The sequence below is a fragment of the Sorex araneus genome, chromosome 3, assembly GCF_027595985.1.
Source record: "Sorex araneus isolate mSorAra2 chromosome 3, mSorAra2.pri, whole genome shotgun sequence".
In the NCBI taxonomy this organism is placed as follows: Eukaryota; Metazoa; Chordata; class Mammalia; order Eulipotyphla; family Soricidae; genus Sorex; species Sorex araneus.
In genome coordinates, this window is record NC_073304.1 from 37,212,550 (window position 1) to 37,237,779 (window position 25,230).

At 37.0% G+C, this 25,230-nt stretch overlaps 1 protein-coding gene and 1 pseudogene across 1 annotated transcript in view; both read left to right on the plus strand.

The window, feature by feature from the left end:
* KCNH5 (potassium voltage-gated channel subfamily H member 5) overlaps nt 1-25,230 on the plus strand; it is a 349,253-nt gene that overhangs the window by 143,683 nt on the left and 180,340 nt on the right. The window lies entirely within an intron of this gene.
* On the plus strand, nt 3,426-4,329 carry LOC129403319 (holocytochrome c-type synthase-like; annotated as a pseudogene).

The window sequence follows — 25,230 nt, forward strand, 5'->3', positions numbered from 1 at the left end:
ATTGGTAATTCATACTCTCATGATAACTTCTTATCGCTCTAAACATTGTCCTCTATTCTATGATCCTTCTTTGAAGGTCATAATTAGATTTTTTAGTTTCCTTATAGACTTACTTGTCTCCTCAACTGTGACAGGAGCCATGAAAACAAGGAGTTTGCCTGTCTGGTTCAACTCTCTCCCTGATGAAGTGGGCAGAGTAGGTGCTAGATAAGTACTTTCTGAATAATTGAATGAATTTTGACATTACATCTTTTAGTTGTAGGTTCAGACCACTTCTCCAGGCTATTTTTTTAAGTATTGTAATGGTAGATTAAGTTTGTGTAGAGTTAAACTGAGATAAACATACATGACTATTTTTCTTTTGCTATTTTAAAAACTTCGTGACTTATTATTTTATTGTATGTCTCCTTTCAAGGTGCTCCTTGATGCTTTATCTGTTTTATGGTCATCTTGGTCATATTGTCAATCATTTTCCAGAATTCCCATTGGGGAAATATGAAAAACTTATTTATAGTTTTTAGATTTTAAATTTTACTTCAACCTATTTGAGTTTCTTTTTGGATTTCTTTTTTAAAAAAATCCCTATATTTCTTTTCTGTATGTGTTTATTTTTCTCACACCTTTCTCTGCTTAGGGCTTATTACTATTTCTGTGCTCAGGGTGATTCTGGTGGGTATCAGATAACTTTATGTGGTACCAAAAATGGAACCCAGGTTGGCCAGGCTCAAGTCAAGTGCCATACTTGCTTTTTCTATTGCTCTGGCCCCCTTATTTATTTTTCTCACCTATACTTATTGTAGAGTCTTCTCCCATCCATGTTTTTGGATTTTAACAGTGGGAATGAAACAAAAGTTCTCTTATCTAAGGTTTCATCATTTACAAGAAAATCTGTGCCTTCAAGAATATTGTTTTGGCTATAGGCTTAAAAATGTCTAATTTTAACACAAAATGGTGTTGCTTTTTTTCCCTCAGCTGTATCCCTGTCCCTTGAAAAGTGACTGTTACTCTTACAGGGGAAGACCACAAAAGGGACATTCATAAGAACTAGGAATCAAAGATACCGAAAATTTTATCGGTGACTGTGTGTGTATTCATGTGTTTATGTATGATTTCATAATGGAATAAACAAAACCAAATCCCAGGTCCTATTGCCTTTTTGGGCTTTGGAAGAAGATCATCAGAAAATTTAAATGGTTTTGGAACAATGGACTCTACTACCATTTTCAGAATTTAGTGATAAAGTTTGAATATTCTAAAAGTAAATATATGAACTTTTTCAAGTTAGAAGCATGATTATCCTTGTATCGTTATTATTTCCTAACAAAACAAAACATTTATGTGCATCTTAGAGAAGTTGTCATTTAAAAATATTTTAGGATTTTAATGGGCATTTTTAAATTAGTCCACTCATCCAGGGAAATTTTGATAGCCATTAATGTCTTATGAGAAACTTCCTCATGAGAACCTTCCAATAGCTGTATTATTCTAATGACTAATTTAGCATAGGAAAATTTTAAGAGAAAATCATGGAAATTCAGAAAGAAAAATTGTGTCTTTCTTGGGAAATTGGTCACACTTTTTTTCATTTTGGTGGTGCTGGGGGCTTACTTCTGGCTCTGGAATCATGTTGGTGGATGGAGTGCCAGATGTAGTGCCAGGAATTGAACTTCTTAAACAGACTTTCAATAAGCCCTCCAGTTTCAGGTCCAACTTCGTCTCCTCAATTTCAAAAGTTTAAGAGGTTCTGTATTATTGTGTAGGAAGTTTAGGGGTTTGGGTTATAATTGTCTTGACTCTTGCTATTTTTGTTTTGTTCTTGTGGTAGGGAATCTGGGAATACTAGTGGAGAAAAGGTGATACTTATGGTAGGATGGAAAAATTTTATGCCTGAAAGTTTGTTATGGAAAACTTTGTAAATCACAGTGCCTAAATTGAAACAGAACATGAAGGGTGCATAGTGATAGTACAATAAGTAGGGCTCTTGCTTTGTATGCAGCCAAACTGGGTCTGACCCTTGTTACCGAAGATGATCTCCTGAACACTCTTAGGAGTGATTCATGACTCTTGAGTCAGGAATAAGCCCTGAGTACCACCAGATGTGGCCACCCCCACTCCCCAATTCAAAATAATGGAATCTTCTTAGATATGTCAATCAATCTCTGCCTTTCCTATGTTTCAGTCTTTCAAAATTTTATTTTTGCGATGTCTAATTAAGTTGTCTGTGGTTTTATGCATTTAAGATGCCTATTTACTGTCATTTTGTGACTTTTTGAAGAAAGCAGGGGCACATGAATTTGGTCATTTCTCTGTCCTGAACTAAGCCTGCCATGTAGCATGATTCTTCTCTTGGTTTTTGCTTCCCTTTCATTTATTTCTTATCTAAGTATATGCAATTGTATGTCTAAATCTGTTCTAACAACTCCCAAAGCTCTGTATCGTGTGTTTGAAAGTTCTTGGCTAGCAGGGAATATCCCAACCTTTCTAAATCTATCAGAAACTTATTGTTACAATATCTTTCTGTTGTGCATATATGTCTGGTCCATTTTCTTTTGTTATATTGTGTGGTCCTTGGAAGTGCTCTTTGGTTCCATTTACAGTGCTCCTGTACTATTTTGACAGCCTCTTGTCAATTCTCTCTGTCATCTTTCCTCTCTGTATTCATTAGATCTAGGTTATCCCTGATATTTCTTTGGCCCTTAAGCCCATCTCCAACATAGCTTCTTTCTGCATCCCTTAAATATAAAGACTCTTTTAAAAAAGGGAGGATCATTCTATGCTACTTGCTAGGATGAGTTAGAAGTTTAATCATTCAAGTAAGTTTATAATTTTGTGTTTAATAAAGGTAGAAAATGTGTCAGTATTGCACATGAAGCTGGACTAAAATATTTTTATATTTTTCAAAACATGTTTTCTGTTTCACTCCTAGAATTGTAAGTAGTTGAGAATGGAGTCAGGGGAAAAAATCATACTAAGTCCTCAAATAAGAACTTTCAGGGTTAAAATTCTTCTGTAAGTCTTTAATATAAAACATTCTGTAGTCTACAGTGAGTTTAGCATATTTATGTTTAGATTTATTTATAAAGCCATTACACAGTAATGTATGGATTTTATTAATAAAACTGTGATGGTTGTTTTCCAGTTTGTGTTTGGACTGAAATGCTGTCAGCGATAACACTTCATTGAGATAGCCTGTATGGGGTGGGAACATATGTGCATTTGACAAAAGCTTATCTGCAGTGAAAATGCTGGGATTCCTGAGAAGCTATGTCTTGTGAACATTGTTATATAAGTACTGCCTTTAAAATCTTTGGCTTGAGTCTCAAGTAAGTAGGCTTATAGCATAGTGGCTTACTAGCTGAATAGAAGGAAAAATAAAACATCTATCTATTGTGGAATTTAGAAATTTTTGTCGGGTAGAACTTTTCCTGTATAAATTTAAACCAAAGAAATATTAATAATGATTAACATGATGAGTTTAAAATCAATCTTTTAAAGCCATCATAAATAAAATCTGTGTCCACATTGTATACTGAGTGGACCGGGCAACAGTGATGACCCAGGGAGAGGAAGGTGGCCACGGCACATCATTGTCACTTTAAACTTGGTTTGGACACTGGGAAACCAACCATGGGTTTGTCTTCCTTGACCCTGGCTGTTGTTGTTCAGACCTCAAATGCTTCAGACCATCAGACATCACCTCTGCCTTCAGGATGTCCAGTGCATAAAGGACAAACGGCAGACTATCCGGTGAATGCAGAGCCATCCAACTCAGCCAATTTGTGCCTGCCCATGAAGAACGCAGGGCCAAAATTGAGAATAAGGAGAACCTAGATCCTTCCCATCTGATGTCGCCACCTAAGCAGAGTCCAGCCCCCATCAGCCATTGGCACTGTTGACTGTGAGAGAGGAGTCTTCCATTTCTAAACCAGATTCAGAGGAAAAGTGGAAGAGATATTCTGGAATGCAACATTACGGAAAGGTGGAAGTGGAAGAATGAGGGCATTAGCCAGGCCAGTATGCACAGTCTCACTAAAATCCACTATCATAATAATGAACAGTTGTGGAAGGAGATTCTAAAGTGGGAAACCCTGCATGTCGCAGAGTGGAGTGCCCTTGTAGTTAGTCACTGATCTGGACTCTGCTCCTGGATGGGTTATGAGTTGCCTTTCAATAGCCACAACTGGATCATCAACCATCATTGACTACTATGATGATGGCCATGTCAACGAGGACTATCAGTTCACCCTCCTGGGTGTGTGGCCTGTTTTCGACTCGATTCCTATGGTGGTGGACAGGATGAAGGTGGTCTGGTTCCACTGGACTTTCTAACCTGTGCTTTGTTAAGAATTGGGACAGCTTTGGCATTTTTTTTAATACTGAGTGCTCTATTATGTTTCCCCTAATTGAATTGCAAAAACAAACAAACAAATAAATAAAATAAGTAATGTGTCTCCAGGGAGAGATGGTTTAATATGAGATCAGAAAGATAATGGAGGCCGCCGAGATGTGACCCCGGGGGCCGCATGCGCGTGCTTCCTCCACAGCTGCAGGAGCGTGAATCCAGACCCAGCTGAACCAACTTCAACATGGACTGCTCCTTGCAGAATGTCTCCAGCCTGAGAACCAAGCCACGACCCCATGCCCGCCCAGGAGGGGAAAGGTATTTCTCTCTCTCGCCTGCCCCTTCCCGGGGATGAAGGGCGTGGGGAAGCCATATTATGACGACCACAGATGGGGTTTACAAGCTTGCAACGATCGAATATCCAGAAGAAATCTCCCTGGACTTAGTTGTTAAAGTACAGAAATACAAAACCGCGTGGCCGCTATTGCGGCCGCGAGACCTCATTTCTCTTCACAACAGGTCTGACTCTAGTGGGGTGCTCCTAATAATAATGGTGAGGTTTGTGTTGAAATATTGAATGTAACCAAAGTAAATAGAAAGTAAAGTGAAATTTATCAGTTACAAGGCTGGGGGGGGTGCGGGGGTCGGCGGGATGGGAGGTGTACTGTGGTTTTTTGTTTGTTTGTTTTTTTGTCTTCCGTGGTGGGATATGGGCACTGGTGAAGGGATGGTTGTTTCAGCATTGTATGACTAAGACTTAAGCCTGAAAGCATTGTAATTTTCCACATGGTGATTCAATAAAATAAAATTGAAAAAAAAAAGAAAGGTAATGGAATCTTATCAAACATGACTGTGTAAACCATGTGATTCTATGGACAGGGTTCTTTCTGGATTCTGAGAAGAAAATGATACTATCTGGAATTTTATCAGTGTCATTCTGGCATCTGTATTGAAATTAAATTCTGGGATGTCAAAGAAGAAGAGAGAAAGTTTAGAGAGGTTATTGTAGTAATTTAGTGATAGATGATGATGCCTCGGGGCAAGATAGTAGTGAGAGAGGGCAGTGGTTAGATACTGGTTGCATTTTTTTCAGATAAAACCAAATCAACAGTATTTACTTACAGATAATATGTAGAATGTTAAAGGAAAAGAAAACTTAAAGATGATTTTGGATTATTTTAATTTACTTTTTATTCCTTGGGCCTTAAAATCAATAGAGATGGAGAAAATGATAGGGAAAGCAGAAGAATTTGGGTGGAGAATGATGTTATAAGTTTCAAATGTTTGAAATTCATCTGAAGTTTAAGATGCTTACTAGACATAAAAATTCAAATATCTAAGAGTCAACAGAGAAGTCTAGATTTTCAGGGGAAGAGATTCTTAATAACAACATGCATTTGGGAAGTGTTGGCATAGAGAACTGTTAGCATTTTTCAAGTTTGGTTGGAACTTGTTGACCCTTCCATGGGATTGAGTGTAGCTGGATAAACGTACTAAGAAGTAATGTCCAATATTTAGCAATATGAAAGACTAGGTAAAATTATCAGAGACTAGTAAAGTAAGGAAATATAGAGGTAGGGAAAAATCTAGAATTTAAGTGTCCCGCAGACCGTGAGGAAAAGTATTTCAAGAAGGGGTTGAAAAAGCAGCCCTGATTAAGCAGGAGGAGACTTAAAAGATAGTCACTAGGTTTTTCAGTCTAAGGATTACTTGTGATCTTAAGCCTACTTGATGAAATTTAGGGAACGAAAGTTCTTACTAAACCCAATCTTCAGTTTTTCATCAGTGAAATGGAATAATATGACCTATTTCACAGTGTTAGTTATGAGAACTAAGAAAATTAATTAATATAAAATACTTAGAGTACAGCCTGGCACAATGTATATTACAAAGAAATATTTTTTATTGTTTGTAGAAACCTTGATTTGGGTGATCATTGGGGAACTTGAGTAATTAAGCTTCCATCTGACTGAACAAGTACCAGTACATATATCTCCCTCCCAGGTTACCATTGAAGACATTGTCCTGTGCTGTTTCACAAAATACAGAGAAATCTGCACTGTGTTGTAGTTCTAAAATATGAAATGAGGTTTCCACATGACGATGTTTGATGTCTGTAGAATCCCATGCTGGATTGTAGATGTGACGCTCATTTATTTATTTATTTATTTATTTATTTATTTATTTATTTATTTATTTATTTATTTTCTTTTTATTTCACACCCGGTGATGCACAGGGGTCACTCCTGGCTCTATACTCAGGAATTCCCCTTGGCGGTGCTCAGGGGACCATATGGGATGCTGGAAATCAAATCTGGGTCGGCCATGTGTCAGACAAACGCTCTACCCGCTGTGCTATCTCTCCAGCCCCTGTGATGCTCATTTTTAAGCTTATCCATTCAAAATCATATCTAAAGTTAGTGCCATGTTTGCCATATTGCTGTTGAATTTTCCATGCTTTGTCTTATTTGAGAATCATAATTGCATTGGCCTTTTTGATTTTTTTCAACTCATTAAACATAGCTTGCAGGTACCTTTTTAGTAGGTTCTCCAAAGTGTCTTGAGTTAAAATCTGATGGAGTTAGACACATGAACTCTTTTGGAGATATGAATGTCTTTTTGTTTTAACATATGTTTATATCTTCTGGGATTTATATTCTTACTCAGTATGCTCATTGTAATCTGTTATGTGGTTTAAATTTCATTCCACTTGAAGTTAGGACAAGCAGAGCTAGAGTCAAGGACATGTATCCTTTATGTCATCAACCCTCATTGACCAACAACCTAAGAATCAGGTGGTGTTTTATTCTCCTTGTGAAATAACCTAAAACTGGAAAACTATTCTAATTCTAGAAATATGCTAAGAATTAGTTAGAGCTCGTACTGTAGCCATGTGTCCCAGATTGAACAGTTACTGTCAAATAAGAGCAAACTAGAGCAGCTACTCTTTGAGAAATTAACAATTTAACAATCAACTTGTAATATTGCTGGTGTGGAACATCTTGAAAAGTTTACTGTAAGATATTTCAGGATAAATGAAGCATTAGTCCAGTATTAATCAGTAGGTAGCCTTTGTCATTTTTAAAACTGTGTAAGTTTGTAGGCAGGCAAGGAGAAACATGTATAAATTCCTCTGGTTTTTGTATTAACAATATTTTAATATTTCTAAATATATTAATAAGTTACTTTTTAATTTTTAAGAGGGATATTTAATATACCTTTTTTTTACTAGTTTATTTTTAATTAGAGAGTCATAGTGAGGGTACAGTTACAGATCCATACATCTTTGTGCTCATGTTTCCCCCATACAAAGTTCGATAACCCATCCCTTCACCAGTGCCCATTTTCCACCACCAGTAAACCCAACATCCCTCCCCCCCTCCCCAGTCCCATCTCCCCCCACCCCACCCTGCCACTATGGCAGGGAATTCCCTTTTGTTCACTCTCTCTCTGATTAGGTGTTCTGGTTTGCAATAAAGGTGTTGAGTGCCCATTGTGTTCAGTCTCTAGTCTGTATTCGGCCCGCATCACCCTTCCCCCACAGGACCTCCAACCACATTTTACTTGGTGGTCCCTTCCCTGAGTTACCCAGAATGAGAGACCAGCCTCCAAGCCATGGAGACAATCTCCTGGTACTTATTTCTACTATTCTTGGGCGTTAGTCTTATATAAGTCTATTATTCTATATTCCACAGATGAGTGCAATCTTTCTATGTCTGTCTCTCTCTTTCTCACTCATTTCACTTAGCATGATACTTTCCATGTTGATCCACTTATATGCAAACGTCATGACCTCATTTTTTCTAACAGCTGCATAGTATTCCATTGTATAGATGTACCAGAGTTTCTTCAACCAGTCATCTGTTCTTGGGCACTCGGGTTTTTTCCAGATTCTGGCTATTGTAAACAGTGCTGCGGTGAACATATAAGTGCATATGTCACTTCGACTATACTTTTTGGCTTTTCTGGGATATATTCCCAGCAGTGGTATTGCTGGGTCAAATGGGAGCTCAACCTCTAGTTTTTTGAGAATCGTCCATACTGTTTTCCAAAAGGGCTGAACTAGCCGGCATTCCCACCAGCAGTGTAGAAGGGTCCCTTTCTCCCCACATCCTCTCCAACAGCGGTTGCTTTTGTTCTTTTGGATGTGTGCTAGTCTCTGTGGTGTGAGGTGGTATCTCGTGGTTGTTTTGATCTGCATCTCTCTGACGATTAGTGATGTAGAGCACTTTTTCATGGGCCTTTTGGCCACTCGTATCTCTTCCTTGGTAAAGTTTCTGTTCATTTCTTCGCCCCATTTTTTGATGGGGTTGGATGTTTTCTTCTTGTAGAGTTCAACCAGTGCTTTATAGACCATTGATATTAACCCCTTATCTGATGGGTATTGTGTAAATATCCTTTCCCATTCTGTAGATAGTCTTTGTATTCTGGTCACTGTATCTTTTACGGTGCAGAAGCTTTTTAGTTTAATGTAGTCCCATTTGTTGATTTCTGTTTTTACTAGATTGTTTAGTTCCGTGTCATCTTTGAAGATACCTTTATCTTCAATATCGTAGAGGGTTTTGCCGACCTTGTCTTCAATGTACCTTATGGTTTGTGGTCTGATGTTGAGGTCTTTAATCCATTTTGATCTGACTTTTGTGCATGGTGTCAGGTCGAATATACCTTTTTAAAAAATTGTCTCGAATTTTATTTTCTTCAGAAAATAAAATAAAGGGAATTTCTTTCTATTTTAATATTATGTCAGGAACCACTCATAAAACATTAAACTATCGTAGTTTAATGTGTGGTATGTGTAAACCCATGCTTAGAAGTTTAGCTTCTGATTCCAGAATTATGCCTAAAACAGTTTATTAGAGCTTTACTGTAGCCATCTGATCTGGACTGTGGCTTATACTATCAAATAGGCTCAAAATAAAGTAATTCCTAATCAGGAAATTAATAAGTTAAGAACAACAAGAAAATCTGCCTAAAACTGGAGGATTTTTAAAAAATACTTAAATTTCTTTGTTTTTTACTTGTAGAATACAGAGTGAATATCTCTTTCTAACATTATATGCAAATATATATTTTAACCCGACACAAATTTGATGTTAAAGAATGTTCAGATGGTATTTAGAAGAAAAACATAGCAGTTCATATTTGGAGAATTTTCAGAGAGTAGGGGAGATATTTGGATGAAAAGTTCTATATATAGACTGAAGTTACACAAAAGAAATCTCATAATATCTAATACTATATGTTAACTTATTTTAAACCATTTATGGTTCATTTTCAATTTATTTATTTATTTATTTATTTATTTATTTGCTTTTTGGGTCACACCCAGCGATGCTCAGGGGTTACTCCTGGCTTTGCACTCAGGAATTACTCCTGGCGGTGCTTGGGGGACCATATGGGATGCCGGGGATCGAACCCGGGTCTGCCGAGTGCAAGGCAAATGCCCTACCCGCTGTACTATCACTCCGGCCCCTTATTTTCAATTTAAATTTGGTATGTGCCTTAACTAGTTTTGAAGTGGATTATGGAGCCATATATCTTACATGATATTCTCTCCTTCATTCTTTATAATAGGTCTAAATTCTAGAAAGCTAACATGGTATTGTTCAGGAACACAAGTCAGCCAATATCTAATGTTTTAAGAATGTCATCAATTTCTTATTATTGTGATTCACTGTATCACTGTATCACTGTCATCCCATTGCTCATCAATTTGCTTGAGCGGGCACCAGTGACATCACCATTGTAAGACTTGTTGTTACTGTTTTTTGGCATATCGAATACACAGCGAGTAGCTTGCCAGGCTCTGCCATTCAGGCGGGATACTCTCGGTAGTTTGCCGAGCTCTTCATTAGATATAAAAATAATAATTTAGGTATAAAAATAAAAATAATAAAATTTATACCTAATTATTGTGATTAAATGAAAAGAAAAAATTATTAATCTTTAGTCATCTATGAATCACTTATTTGATATATTTGATATTTCCAAGTACTTTTTAGGTGCTTTTTCAATGATTATGTAAAATTATTATGTTAATAAAATAATTTATATACTTTCTAAAGTAGTATCTATATTGGCCTCTTTCAGCCAGTATAGACATTCCAAAATTGTATTTTGGGATCAGAGGAAAATGCACATTTTGCATAGATGCTCTTGGATTATTTCTTAAAAAGTTGTAAGGTTTTACCTTCTTGCCAGCAGTATGTTTTCCTGGGCTACATAATAGTTTGTAGGTGCTTTGGAAGCTGAATGAGTTAGGGATTTTTTTTTCCTTCTTCGGTCACACCCAGTGATACGCAGGGGTTACTCCTGGCTCATGTACTCAGGAATTACTCCTGGCGATGCTTGGAGGACCATATGGGATGCTGGGAATCGAATCTGGGTTGGCTGAGTGCAAGGCAAAAGCCCTACCCACTGTGCTATTGCTCCAGCCCCAAGTTAGAGATGTTTTTTTGAAAAAAAAATTTATTAGAAAATCACTGTGATGTACAGTTACAAACTTATGAACTTTTGTGTTTGCATTTGACTCATAGAGTGATCGTTTACCCATCCCTCCACCAGTGCCCATTCACCTCCACCAATGATCCCAGTATCCCTCTCATCACCCCCACCAAATTAGAGATGTTTTGATCCATCTTTACTTGACCTTATTCAGCTTCAGGACCTCATTGCTCTTTTGAGATATGGTTACTGGCTATTTTCATTTCCTGATAGTAACATTTCTTTGCATGCCATTTTCCACTTTTTGCCCACCTTTTTATTAACTCAGTGATATCTGTGTACAGATAATATATAAGCTATATATTAAAAACAAACAAAAAAAACACTTCAATTCCTTTCTGCTTTCCAGAGCACTTACTTTCAGCCACTTTAGAGTTTTCTTTATCTTTTTACTTCTACATCTTTAAATCGCCTGATGCGGGTGCAGGAGATTCTGTGTCGCTCTTTTCTGGGAGCTTTGTTTTATAGTCTCTGGATCTTGGCAGTTGATGGGGTTACATAGCACCGGGGGCAGTTTGTGGGTGTGGCTGCCAAACTACTGGAAAACGGGGACCTGGGTGAAGGATGCCCAGTCCTGATCAGGGCAGGCTTGGAGATCTCAGTCACGAGTCCTGCACACCTGGGTTCCTCTGTCAGTTCCTTCGTGGGTGAGGCTTGTCCGAACCTGTGGAGAGTGACCTTGAGTATGGCTGTGGCTGGGTTTGAAGGTTTTCAGCTGCCGGGGCTCTGCTTGGGGTGGGGAGGGAAACTCAACCCACCCACCTCTGAGGTGCCCTGGTAAAGACAGGCTGGCATGGGGGCAAGAGATTCTGCATCGAACCCATACGCACAAACTGCGCCTCAACCCTCCCTCCCCGCCATGCCATGTAATCTCATCAATGGCCAAGATCCACATACCATAAAACAAAGCTCCCAGAAGAGAATGATGCCAAATCTCGCTCGGCAGAACCTGGCAAGCTACCTACCCATGGCATATTCGATACGCCAAAAACAGTAACAAAAATGGGCCTTATTCCCCTGATCCTGAATGCGACAGGGATGAATGAGATGTTACTGGCACCTGCTCAAGCAAATCAATGAGCAATGGGATGTGACAGTGATACAGTGATATTTCCATTTATGCACTATTTGAGTCACATTAAGGTGCTTTGCTTTAGCTATATAGCTATATAATTATAAAGATAGATATAATGATCTAATGATATAAAATGGAGTAAATTTTTTTCTTGATTTCCAATCTCAAAATATTAATGGAAAATTACCTTATATAGTTGAATCTGGAAGAGGTAAACTTTAGATCTCTGAATACACTTACATAAAATAGATGGAATCTAGAATATGTACCCTCTGTACATTCTATCTTGGAATTAGATAGAAAAATATGTATGGTGCTGGAGAGAGAGCAAAATGGATAAGGTACTTATCTTGTATGTGACTGGTTTTGGCTCAATTGCTGGCATTTCTTATTGCCTGCTCCCTTGAGCATCACCAGAAATAAACCACCAGAAATAAACATCTCCAGAAATGATTCCCTGAGCACAGAGCCAGAAGTTAGCCTTGAGCACAGCCAATAGCCAACACACCAACTTTTCCTCCACAAAACCAGAAATCATCATCATCATCATCATCATCATCATCATCATCATCATCATCATCATCATCATCATCATCATCATCATCCCATTGATCGTTGAATTTCTCGAGCAGTCTCAGTAACATCTCCTTTCGTCCTAGCCCTGAGATTTTAGAAGCCTCTCTACTCATACTTTCCAATGGTGCTGCATTGGAGGCTCTTTCAGGGTCAGTGAAATGAGACATTATTGTTACTAGTTTTGGCATATGAATACACCATGGGGCACTTGCAAGGCTCTCCCATGTGGGCAGGAAACTCTGGTAGCTTGCCAGGTTCTCCCAGAGGGAGAACGATTCTATAAGATGTCGCTTCCAGTAGCTTAGTTTTTATAGTCTTTGGCTGTTGGCTGTTGGTGGGATTACACAGCACCAGGAGCAGTCCCTAGGTGTGGGACAGAAAAGGACCTGATAAAATATACATAAATATAATTATAAAGTTATATTTGCCACCAAAGTTCTATAAGGTCAGACAAAAGAACATATAATAAGCATGTTATGATCTTGAAGTACAAAGGAATATTGTTGCTATTCCCACAATTTCCAAATATAGACTCTCTGTGTCTGTCCCTGTAACAATGGGGCATATTAAGATGTATTTATTTTAATTCTTTTGCTTTTGTTTTTAGACCACAGCCAGTGATGCTCAGGGGTTACTCTTGACTCTGCACTCAGGAATTATTCCTGGCAGTGATCTGGGAATCATATAGGATGCTGGGGATTGAGCCTAGGTCAGCTGGGTGCAAGGCACATGTCACACCTGCTGTACTATCGCTCTAGTAAATAAAAGATGTATTTTATTCTTCATGTCTTGACCCAGAGTGACTGGCAAGTGAAAGATTTGTCCTTATCCATAATAAGTCAGGTCATAACCAGCCTTGTAATCTTTGAGGGAATGTCAATTTAGATCTATTTACAGCTTTATGAACAGTCAGTGGGATAGATGGAGGGCTGTTTGGATGTGGTTCTCTGCTGTTAGACTTTCCTTTGAATGGTTGTCTTCTCTTCCTGTGTGCAGCCTCTTATGGTCATGAAAAATTGGAAAGCCACTATGGTCATGAAAAATTGTTGGCTGAGACAGCTGAGATGAGATATCCCAGAATCTTGGTGATTCATAACTTTCTCAGGCCTGGCCAGAGTTGTCTCCAATATTTTTTTCATCATAATCAAATTTCTGGGTAAAAACCTAACCATTAATGCCATTAATTTTGTCACTAATCATTCCATCACTTAGCATACATTCTGTTAGGATTTTTGAAGTTCTACCCACAAATTCATGAAGATACAGATAATATTTTACTATATTTAAAAACCAAACTGTTTTCCACTTACTTAGAAAAGTAAGTGCAGGGATTTAAAGAACTTAGATTTTCTTTATTTTTGATTAATGAATACATTTTGGGTAGCAATAATAATAGAATGAAAATAGTATCTTGTGTTAGTTTCTCTGTGTTTAATTATGAAACATGCTAGACCACATTTAACCATTTTTTTGTTTCTGAACTAATGTCAGTTCCACCAGTCTTTCATGGGGCATGTTTTTCTAGCTCAACAATGGAGGATAAAAATAAAATAAATGTTTGGAAAAGTGCTTTCAGATAGCTAAAGATAGAGAGCCACACAAAAGCACACAGGCATTGGTAGGAATGACAAATTAATTGTGCTGCCTTTAGGTGATAACACAGAGCAATTAATGTACTTAATTTCTTTATTGAAGCAAAAAGCTCTTTGAAGTTTGCATAGTTTCTTTGTGCAAAGAGAATGTTTCTTAAATTTATAAATGAATTCAAAGAGTTCAAAGACCGCTAATTCAAAGACTTCTGATAATATGTCTTTATTTTATTTTAATTTTCTGACAGTATTTTCCTTATTGTATAAATTCAGATATAAATTTCTATGAGTTAAGTTCTTATAAATAATTTTGGGTGGGAAGAAAAGTGAAAATCTTTCTAAAGATCTAATGTCTCTGAGTCATTTACTTATATTTCAGATTTCATTCTTTAATGACTCTTATTTTTAAGAGTTCAATTCCTTGTTCTTAATGGGACTAATCCTAAATAAATTTTTGCTTAGGAAATATTTTATTTGTTTCTGGGTACACCCTGTTTTGCTTAGGCTCTGTGCTCAGAGATCTCTCCTGGCTGTCCTTGGGTAAACATATGTGGTCTGTCATTGAAACAGAGTCAGTTATATGCAAGGTAAATTCTGTTATCTCTGTTTAACTCTCTAGCCATTGAGTTTTTTAAAACATATAATAACACTTTGGTCCTGTGTCATCTTAGTAGCATTGGAGAGATGGAGATTGCTGAAGGCTCCTTGGACCTGGGGAAAGGGAACAGAGGTAATATGAAAGGATACTGTACTGTAGCTCCTTGCGGGTATTTGAGTTTCATTGCATGTCACTTAGAATGTTAACTCTTACCCTTTCAACCCCGGCCTAATTTGAGAAATTCTGTTTGTTTTCTTTTGTAGTCAGTAAGTTTCCCAGAGTTCATTAGAGGAGTTCAGAGATGATGCCAAAATATTCTCTGAGGCTGCAGCCCTGTTGCTGCCAGTCACACCATCCGTGTTTAGTATCTTTTTCCTGTCATCTGCTTCCTTTGCCCATTCTTCTTCACAAGCATCCTTATGTAAGATATGTCCCAGATGGACATGGTGTCCTCAATGCTGGTGGAAACTCAGTTTCCATGTTCTTATTAAACTGGCATACTATTCAGAAGCACCACCAGTCTGCTATGGAGAAGTGCAAGATACCTTAAAGCTCTCAAATTCCATGTAAATTTAAGGCATTAACAGTTTTACAATGGACTTTATAGTCCATTTGTCAAAGTAATTGATATTTTCTTACCAGGACTTTAGATATCCTGGGGCTTTGCCTGTCTAGTATGCCTTTCTAAGGTGCCATCGACCTGTCTTTGTACCCTTGGGTTGAACTGTCTGACCTAGGTTTTTCTGAGAGAGAACAATTTGCTTACTCACAGTGTCCTCATATGACATATGATGGGTAGGCAGATGATAAAAATAGGTAAATATTAATTGTACCTACATGATGGGCAAGAGTGATTCTGTTCATTATCTAATTATACAATGAACAGCTAAAAGATATTTTTAGGACATAAGATACGAGCCTACGTGTTTTACATAAATTGATTCATTTCATTCTTATAATAACTTTATTAGTTAAATGATCTTGTTACCTATATAATACAGAGGAGAGAAGGTTGAGCACAGAGAAATTAAGTACCTGACTAAAAGCTTCCCAACAGTGTTTCTTGAAACTTACACTGTCTTGTTCCAATGTAGGCTGTGAGATGCTCTCACTTAACTAATCTTAGCAATGATTTTTTAAAATCCCTATGGATCCCAGAATGCTTTCATAGTTTTATAAAACATATAGCACAAAACCTAGAGCAATTATATTATTAAATATAATCTCTTGTAAAGTAACCAATTGAATTTGTTTTCTAAGAAATAATAGCTTATTTTTCAATAATAAAAGTAATATCTGTGAAAAAAAGAATTAAGAAAATGAAATGAGAAATCTAAATCACCTGAAGCTCTACTTCCTAGACATATTTTTGAAACTATATTTTCTGTTATTTCTGTATATACATACACATACGTGCATATACATTTTTTGGTAAATAACACTAAAATAATACCTTTTTTGTATCATATTCCTGTGTTCACAGGATATTGGAGATGTCCTTTCTGTAGCAGAAAATATAAGTGTGTTTTGAATGCTATATGCTGTTGCTTTATATGACAGCATATTTTATTTAAAAAATCACATATTGATGAGGGCATTTGTCTTGCACGTGGCCAAACTTGGTTTAATTCCTCCATCCCTCTTGGAAAGCCTGGCAAGCTACCGAGAATATCACACCCGCACGGCAGAGCCTGGCAAGCTCCCTGTGGCATATTCGATATGCCAAAAACAGTAACGACAAGTCTCACAATGGAGATGTTACTGGTGCCCACTTGAGCAAATCGATGAACAACAGGGCGACAGTGCTACAGTGCTATTAGTATTATGAAAATACTATGTTAAATATTTTGGATATGGGCTGGTACATATTCAAAAGTAAATTCCCAAGAGTGAGAACATCATCACAAAAGACATGTATACTTTTTATTTGGGTGCATGATGCTAAATCTGAAAGGTTATAACGATATGACATGGTATATTTTGGGGGTTGCCTATGTCTTTTACTTCTTGACAATATTGATTTTTGTCAACTTTAAATTGATATTTGTCTGGTTGTTGAAAACAATTTATTTCTAATACTTCAATGATTAGTTGGGTGGGATTGAATGTATTTATTATTTGAGTTGACCATTCATGTGTGTATATATATATATACAGATATATGTTGCAAATTATTTATTGTCATCATTATTTTTAACTATGTGCTTTTTATTGATTTTTATTATTTTTGGGCTGGAGCGATAGCACAGTGGTTGGGTGTTTGCTTTTCACGCAGCGGACCCGAGCTCGATTCTTCCGCCCCTCTCGGAGAGCCTGGCAGGCTACCGAGAGTATGGAGCCCACTCGGCAGAGCCTGGCAAGCTACCCGTGCATATTGGATATGCCAAAAACAGTAACAATAAGTCTCTCAATAAGAGATGTTACTGGTGCCTGCTCGAACAAATCGATGAGCAATGGGATGACAGTGACAGTGACTTATTATGGATGTCTTTTTCTTATTCTATATATTGCAGATACTTTCTCTACCAGAGATTGGTTACTTCTTCAGTCTAGTTTTAGTAGTTTGTTCTCACATATATATATATATATATATATATATATATATATATATCACCGTATCACTGTATCACTGTCATGGATTTGCTCGAGCAGGCACCAGTAATGTATCCATTTGTCCATGTCACATGCTACTGTAGCTCAATGGCATATTGGGGGCTTTTTCAGGATCAGGGGAATGAGGACTGTCGTTGTTACTGTTTTAGGCATATCGAGTACTCCACAGGGGTAGCTTCCAGGCTCTGCTGTGTGGGTGGGATATTCTCAGTAGCTTGCCGGCCTTTCCGAGAGGGACAGAGGCTTTGGGGCAGCCTCTAATCACCTCTACAGTTGTTCCTAGTCTACAAATGTAGGCTTTTGGTCAACTGGCATGTTGTAACGATCTGCACACTGACAAACATGCACCTGTCTGTGTCTCTGGGCAGCACCTGGGACATCTACGGCCTCAGGTTGATCTCCCTGAGGTTGATGGAGTGCGCCCAGAGGTTGTTGAGCAGTTGGCAGAGCAGGACCCTATCACAGAGGTCTGTGCCAGGTCGAACACCTGAGCCGAGTTGCAGGTCACCTGGTGGTTGGTTGACAGCACCCCACAGTGGATGAGCCACTGCACGCAGTGCTGCTAGCTTTATGTCCGAGAGCCTTGCCACTCAGCCCGGTTGGGGCAGGCAGTGATGCTATGGCCACCGCCACGTTTCTCCATGCCCAGCCAATGCCATTCTGTCCGAATCTTGCAAAACAGCTAGCGATGTCCTTCATGAGTCATGTGTAGAGTTTCAGCCGGGATCATGCGTAGGTTTCCATGCCTGGCATGCTGAGCCATGTGTTGTCTAAGGTGAGATGGTGAGCCGGGTTTGGGAGAGTATGAGGGGTTTGGGTGGCGTTGGTGACATCTCGCCTCCAATCAAATATGGAGTGGTAATTATGGAAAATGAGTAGGAAGTTTCTTACAATGTGTGGCTGCATGGTTTAGGAATATGTTCACTCATATGTGAAGCTTGGCTCGAAAGTGTAAAAAGCGGTGTGGAGCACAGCAGCATTTAGGTTGTAGAGGTAGGCTGCTGGGGCTGGGTCCCTTGGGGCAGGGGCTCTCACCTGCCCCCCCTTTGGGGTCCCCCAAGTGACAACAGCCTGGCACGGAGTCCAGTGGAATGGTTATAGGGGCCTCATTTTATGCTCTCTTCCAGGAGAAGTAGTGTGAGGGCTGCAATAATAATAAATAATAATTTATTATTATTTATAATAAATAAAATATTATTTGCTACATGAGATTTTAAATTTTCAAAGCTTTTTATTGATTCTTCTGACCTGTGATTTCTTTAGTATTTAGAACTTTCATACCCCCAAACACTATAAAAATAAATTCTTTTTAACATGCAACCGTTTCTTTTTCCCATTCTGTCCTCCCACTTTAACCATTTGTTATGTGTCAATCACTTTAATGTTTACTTTGCTTGCAAAACATTTACTCAATTAATTCAGTTCATAATGTAGCATTATTATTTCAACTGTCAAATAAGGGATTTGTGACTAAGAGAATAAGTAACCTATCCCAGTAACATAAATAGTAAGAATCAAAGTTGCATACAAGTTAGTTGATGCTCTTAGCAATGGCCATACATTCTTTCCTTAAATTGATGTAAAAGCAGAGAGTTAGGGAGGTTAAATGATTCATACTAGAGAATATTTCCTCTTACGATGGACAGATTAATAATTGAATCATTGATTGTTAATATGTTCCTTGTTGACTAATAGGATTCCAGTTCAGCCTTTGTGTTTTGAAAGCAATTCCAGTGAAAAACCCATTAGATGTTAAAAGAAAAGAGCATAGGGATATTATGGTATATGCTCTTTTCTTTTAACATCTAATGGGTTTTTCACTGGAATTGCTTTCAAAACACAAAGGCTGAACTAGAGAACTGGAATCCTATTACAATAATAGTGAGTTTTTTGTTGAAATATTGAATGTAATCAAAGTAAAGAGAAAGTAGAGTGAAATTATCAGCTGCACAGGGGGCTCGGGAGGTGGGGGGTGGGAGGGAGGTTTACTGTGGTTCTTGGTGATGGAATATGTGCACTGGTGAAGGGATGGGTGTTTGAGCATTGTGTAACTGAGACTTAAGCCTGAAAGCTTTGTAACTTTCCACATGGTGATTCAATAAAAAATTAAAGAAAAAGAATAATATGGGTATGCCTTGCTTTGGATTTTAAGAATTAAGAGAATGAAAACCAGGTAGAAGAATGAATTTGTGAAAGTGGGTCAATGAGAGAGAGCAAGGCAGGAGAATGCAAGATCCATCTTGAGATAGGCATATTGAACAAATTTTTCACTCATTCCCAGTTAATATAGCAGGTATTAAAGAGGATTTTACATGTAACATTAGAAAGGGTTTTAGCTGGTAGCACTATGCTGTATTTTGGTTCAGCTAAATTTTTGATTCACAGAATGTTTTCAGTTTTCAGGACAGAATTTTCAGTTATGATAGAGATATTAAATAGCTATCACATCACTAATTATTAACACTTGATCATTTTGACAATCATTGTATTTCAGGCAATGCATAAAGATGGTGGTGTATGTGGGGAATTCCTTTGTTCCCTTTTAAGGGTAAAATTTAGTAGGAAACATGAAATGCATCAATCCTGATCTTGCAATTCCGTGAACAGAGTTTGGCCTCCCCAAAATATCTGAAAATTTAATGTTGAAAAAGCAAAGTTATGTAACAATGTAAAGCTATGTAACAGAATTAAAAAAGATCTAAGGCTCACTATGGCATAGGAAAATGTAATTTCTTTCTAGTGTATCTTCATTCGTGACAGTTAAACATGTAAAAGAAAGTGGCAGCTCTGGTTTTTGTCTTTGTTTGCATTCCTACTTCACTGGAGTGACTTTAAACTTCAATATTTTGTCTTTCTAGAATCACTTTATCCCCCATATGAATTGCTTCTGGATGTTTCAGTACTCTTCTCAGCGATCAAGTTAATAGAAAAATGCCTCTCTGTACAATGTTGGCTCTGCTATTTTTACCTTTGTCCAAACCTCTTCCTTCACAGTTAAATTAAATCAGTCTCTTGTTGGGATTAAGAGCTGGAAAGGATGGGAGGCCTGCTTTCCGAAGCTCAGTGTTTATTTGCACCTGTGCCACACTGACAGCGTATTGGCATGACTCTGTTGAATCGTGTTTCTTTCTTCTCTAATCAAACCATTCATTGCCAGGGTATCCCTGGTTTCTCAGATTCCATTAGTAGAATTTTCTGGTCTGGTCATACAGAACAGAGTTCAGGGTTCATAAGGCAGTGGAAAATACTTCTTTTTTTTCTCATCTGAACTGCAGAAGACACTTCAGTATTACACAAAACTTAATTGTTTCAGTGTTCTAATAAAAAGGTTTCACTGCACCACAGGCTTTCCTCTAAAGTTAATTACTTCTCACATCAGGGTTGTTCTTTCTAATAAAATAAAGCAGTGACCCTAAGAAGAAGCAAATTTCTGACATGTTATAAAGAATAACAATAAGAAATTAGGATACTTAAGAAACTTAATGACCTTCCTTTTAGCCGTGTTCTTTCTGAGGTGTTCTCCTAGCCCATTAATTATTCTAGGTTTGATTATGAAGAATATGAACATCAGTCATGTGTGGATTCAAATCTTGACTTTGCCACTTACTAAATTCTATGACTTTGGACTATAAACTGAAGTTCTCCAATTTATTAGGTGGGAATTGTCATAACTTACTCATTAATTAATATTTAAAATTAGACAAAATGATGTGTATAAATATTTATATAACTTGATGCCCAAAGAGGATTTGAGTTTTTAAAATGTGCTATTTTGGGGCATTGTTATCCATATTACTTCTATCAGTGGCTAATGTTCATAATTTTTAAAAATGTATTTCTTTTAGTTATATTTTTAATGTTAGCATAGATTGGGAACTTGATATGTATTCAGTCTTAGGATTTGAGAGCTTCTCAATTGAATTGGGAGGAGATTAGGCCACACCCTGGCTCTCTGATTGGGGTCACTTCTAGTGGTGGTCACAGATGTCGTGATGGAGATCAAACTTAGGTTGGTGTCATGCAAGGCAAATACCTTAACCTTTGAACAGTCTCTCTAGCCCTCAGCTCTGGACATTTTAGGAGTCCAGGAGGTGAACAATTTTACCTCTACCTTTACAGCCTCCACTGATGTATATATTTGTACATTTTCATTTTCATTGCATTTGTAATCCCTCAAAGAATTCAAGCATACTATATCCATAAAAATTCTATTTCTTGTTCTGGCATTTATTCATCAGATTTCTTCTGTAAACACAACAGTTTTTCAAGCCTATAGGCCTTAAATATTCTGTGAAATATAGTATATACTAAAACATAAGCTACATCACAGGAAATAGGAAGAAAAGGACTTAGAAGAACATATCACTTATGTATTGAATTGTTGATATTAAGAATTTAAATGCACAATCAGTTCTATCATTGATTGGTAGATACCTCAAACATTTTTGACCAGTTAGCTACAAAGTCAATTTGATAAATTTATTTTTATTTGTCATAGACTACTTACTTAGTGTAAGGACATATTTGATTGAGATCTGTGGTATGTAGACTAGATTTTGTACACTTTTACTGAAAGTATTCTGTAGTCAGGCACTGACTCATCTAAGAAATACTAAGTTAATAAGTTGAAAACTCTCTCTCTCTACCTAAAGGAATGCAATACCATAAATCAATTGTAGTTTTCCACATTTGTGTTCAAGAATTCATATTTGATGATTCTTAATTCTTTCCTTGTAAGGAATGCACATCTTAAATATAAATAATCTAAGTATTCATCAAATATTTGATTTTTTATAAACTATCATAAAGCAATGGTAAATTTGAACTAATTAGTAGATTATGAGGACAACTTGTATTTTTCTACATTTAATATTACTATGTTTGGAAGTAGAATATCAATCTAGTTAGCTGAGTAAATAAATCAGAATTGGGCCTGGTAATTTTCAAAGATAGGTAACAAAATATCAAAGAAATCATCTTCCTTATAATTTATAACAGATATATTCAGTACAATATTTTCTTCATAGTCAAACTGAAAAATGAGATAGCTTAAAAAGAGGCTAAAATAATGGTTTTTATTTATAGATTAGTGAATTTTAAAACACTTACTAATTTCAAATCAATTTGTAGACTAATACAAACAAACTGAAATTAAGAAGATATTCAGATTTCTAAAAGAGAATTAAGGGAAATGGGAATGAATAGATTCTCATGACAATAGATAATCAATTCTATTTGATTTTTTTAAGGATGTTGTCCTGAAAAATAGATCATCAATTATTGCTACAATCTTCTTTTAGTTTACTTTCTAAAATTTAGAATTGCTAATAATGGGTAATGACAAGGACCTTCTTTCTTTCTGTATTATGTTTACTGAATACTTACTGAATATAAGACAAAACAGTGGAGAAAATGAAGTGCGAATAAAGCTGGTTACTTTTGATGTTAAAGGAGTACATGTAATGATGTGCTTTGTGCTCAGGAATCATCCTTGGCAGTGCTCAGGCAGTCATATGTGGCTCTGGGGATCTAACCTAGGTCATCCATGTGCTAAGGAAGTCCCTTAACCATTATACTCTCTGTCCAGTTCCTGGAATTTATATCTGTAAAGGGACATAAAGGCTATTACACAGAGTGCAGTGAGCCAATGAGCAAATAAATGGCATATTTTCATTTAATAATTGATTTTACTTATAAAAATATAAGTAGAGCAAAATCTGCGCATTTGATAGTGTGGAATTGGGGAAGGAGGTATATCAATTGAGGAAATATTTGAGGAAAACCTTGAAGGTAGTGAAAGCTACCCTTGTGTATATCTTGTAAAAATACCTTCCAGTAAGGTAAAATTTGAGATATTTGTGCAAAGTGGTATTATTCTACCCCATCATTTTAATACCCAGGGGATAATGAGGAATCCAATGTGGTCAGAACAGTGTGAATAGAGGTAGGGGTAAGTCATATATATGTGACATGTTCTGCACAGTATCTGACTAGATAATATAGAACTATGACAAGATACAGATGGGATATCGTGTCAACAATTATTCCAATTTTTACTTTGTTTAGTCCTTGCACTGAAATGAGTTTAGGACTTTATCCCAAACCATTTTGTCTCATAGAACCACACCCTAGCAAATTTCTTTTAGGCCAATGATTAGAGTCACACCCAGTGGTGCTCAGGGATCTATTTCTGGCTCTGTGCTCATATCCTTGACCATATACTATGTCAATAATCACACTGGGATCAGCTGCATGCAAACCAAGTGCCATATTCTCCATGACCTATCTTTCCGGATTCTTTTTTCTTTGCCAAAGGATGGGCATTCTAAGATCCCTCTATAACTAATGCCCCTAAGGAAATGTGCATATATATGTATATATGTATATATATATAGAGAGAGAGAGACTGGAGCAAATAGCACAGCAGGTAGGGCTTTTGCCACATGGCCAACCCGGGTTCGATTCCTCCATCCCTCTCAGAGAGCCCAGCAAGCTACCGAGAGTATCCCGCCCACACAGTAGACCCTGACAAGCTACCTGTGTTGTATTTGATATGCTAAAAAAAATCAGTAACAACAAGTCTCACAATGGACATGTTACGGGCACCTGTTCAAGCAAATAGATGAACAATGGACAACAGTGCTACAGTGCATGTATATATATATATATATATATATACATATATATATATGTATATTCATTCATCCAATGAAAAGTGCTAGGAAACATTGTCATCATTTTTAAAGTCACACTGAAATCCAGTTTTTATGCATCTTTTTATCACTTGTATCACTTGTCATCCCATTGTTCATCAATTTGCTGGCACATCTTTATATAAAATTATATTTTTAATGAACTGTTTTCAACTGTCTTTTCATTAAAGACTAGTTTTACTTAATTTACTCAGTTGAGTAGAGTTGTTAGAGTTGCAGGGTGTCATTCTCTACCTCTGCTCCTTTATTCTTCTCATATTCCCACTTCATTTCATTTATTTCCATTTAAAGGGGGTGGTTTTGTTGTAGACCCCCATGGTTCTTTGGTTTGTAGTATAAATAGAAATTGACATGAGGCAAAGGAAAGATTCAAGCTGCATTTTTTTTAGCTTCTGCCTGAACACAGGGAGACAACTCTTGGCTGGCTCTCAGAACACAGCAGAGGAAAGTTTTGAAAGGGACAGAGACAGGAAAGGTGGGACATCTTAGCATGTACTGGCGGGGAACTACAGGAAGTTTGCAATATGGAAATTGGGTGCAGTGGAACAAAACATGTTTTTACATGTGTCATGATTTTTGTTTTGTTTTTGTATATTAAGTCTATGTCCACCCCTTTCCTGTGATTTCACTATTAAAATGAGGGGGCAGCTGATTAAAGGTCAGCATTGGTCAACACTGGATCACAGCTTGGAGGAACTGATTTAGTCTGGTTGTCCTCTATGGAGGTCTCCATGCCAGTAAATTCTTCTAGGCTGTCTAGCTGTTCAAGGATGGCTTTTCCTTTGGAAGTGATAAATACAAAGCAATGTGCTTTTGGTCTGGGCAGGGCTGGAATCCCAAATGTAGTCTATCTTTTACCTTCAATTGGGATCTTAAAAAAAAAATTAGTGTGAGACTCTCACAACCTATTGTCCAATATTGAGACTTTGCCTTTGTAAGTATAATTCATTATGAATTACTCAATTGATAGCGTGATTTGTAAGTTTTATTTTTGTATAAGAAATATGGTTACTAGCAGAGAGATATTTATATGTTAGTAAATTTAATCTTTTATAATAAATAACCTCTACTATATTTTCCTATTTAGAAAACACATTAGATAGGTCATTATCTTTTTCCAAAACTTATTATTTTATTCACTTGACATATCCATTACCAGAATTTTTGCAAACTCATTTTTTTGTTGTTGCTGTTATTCTCTAAAGTGAAGATGAAGTGAG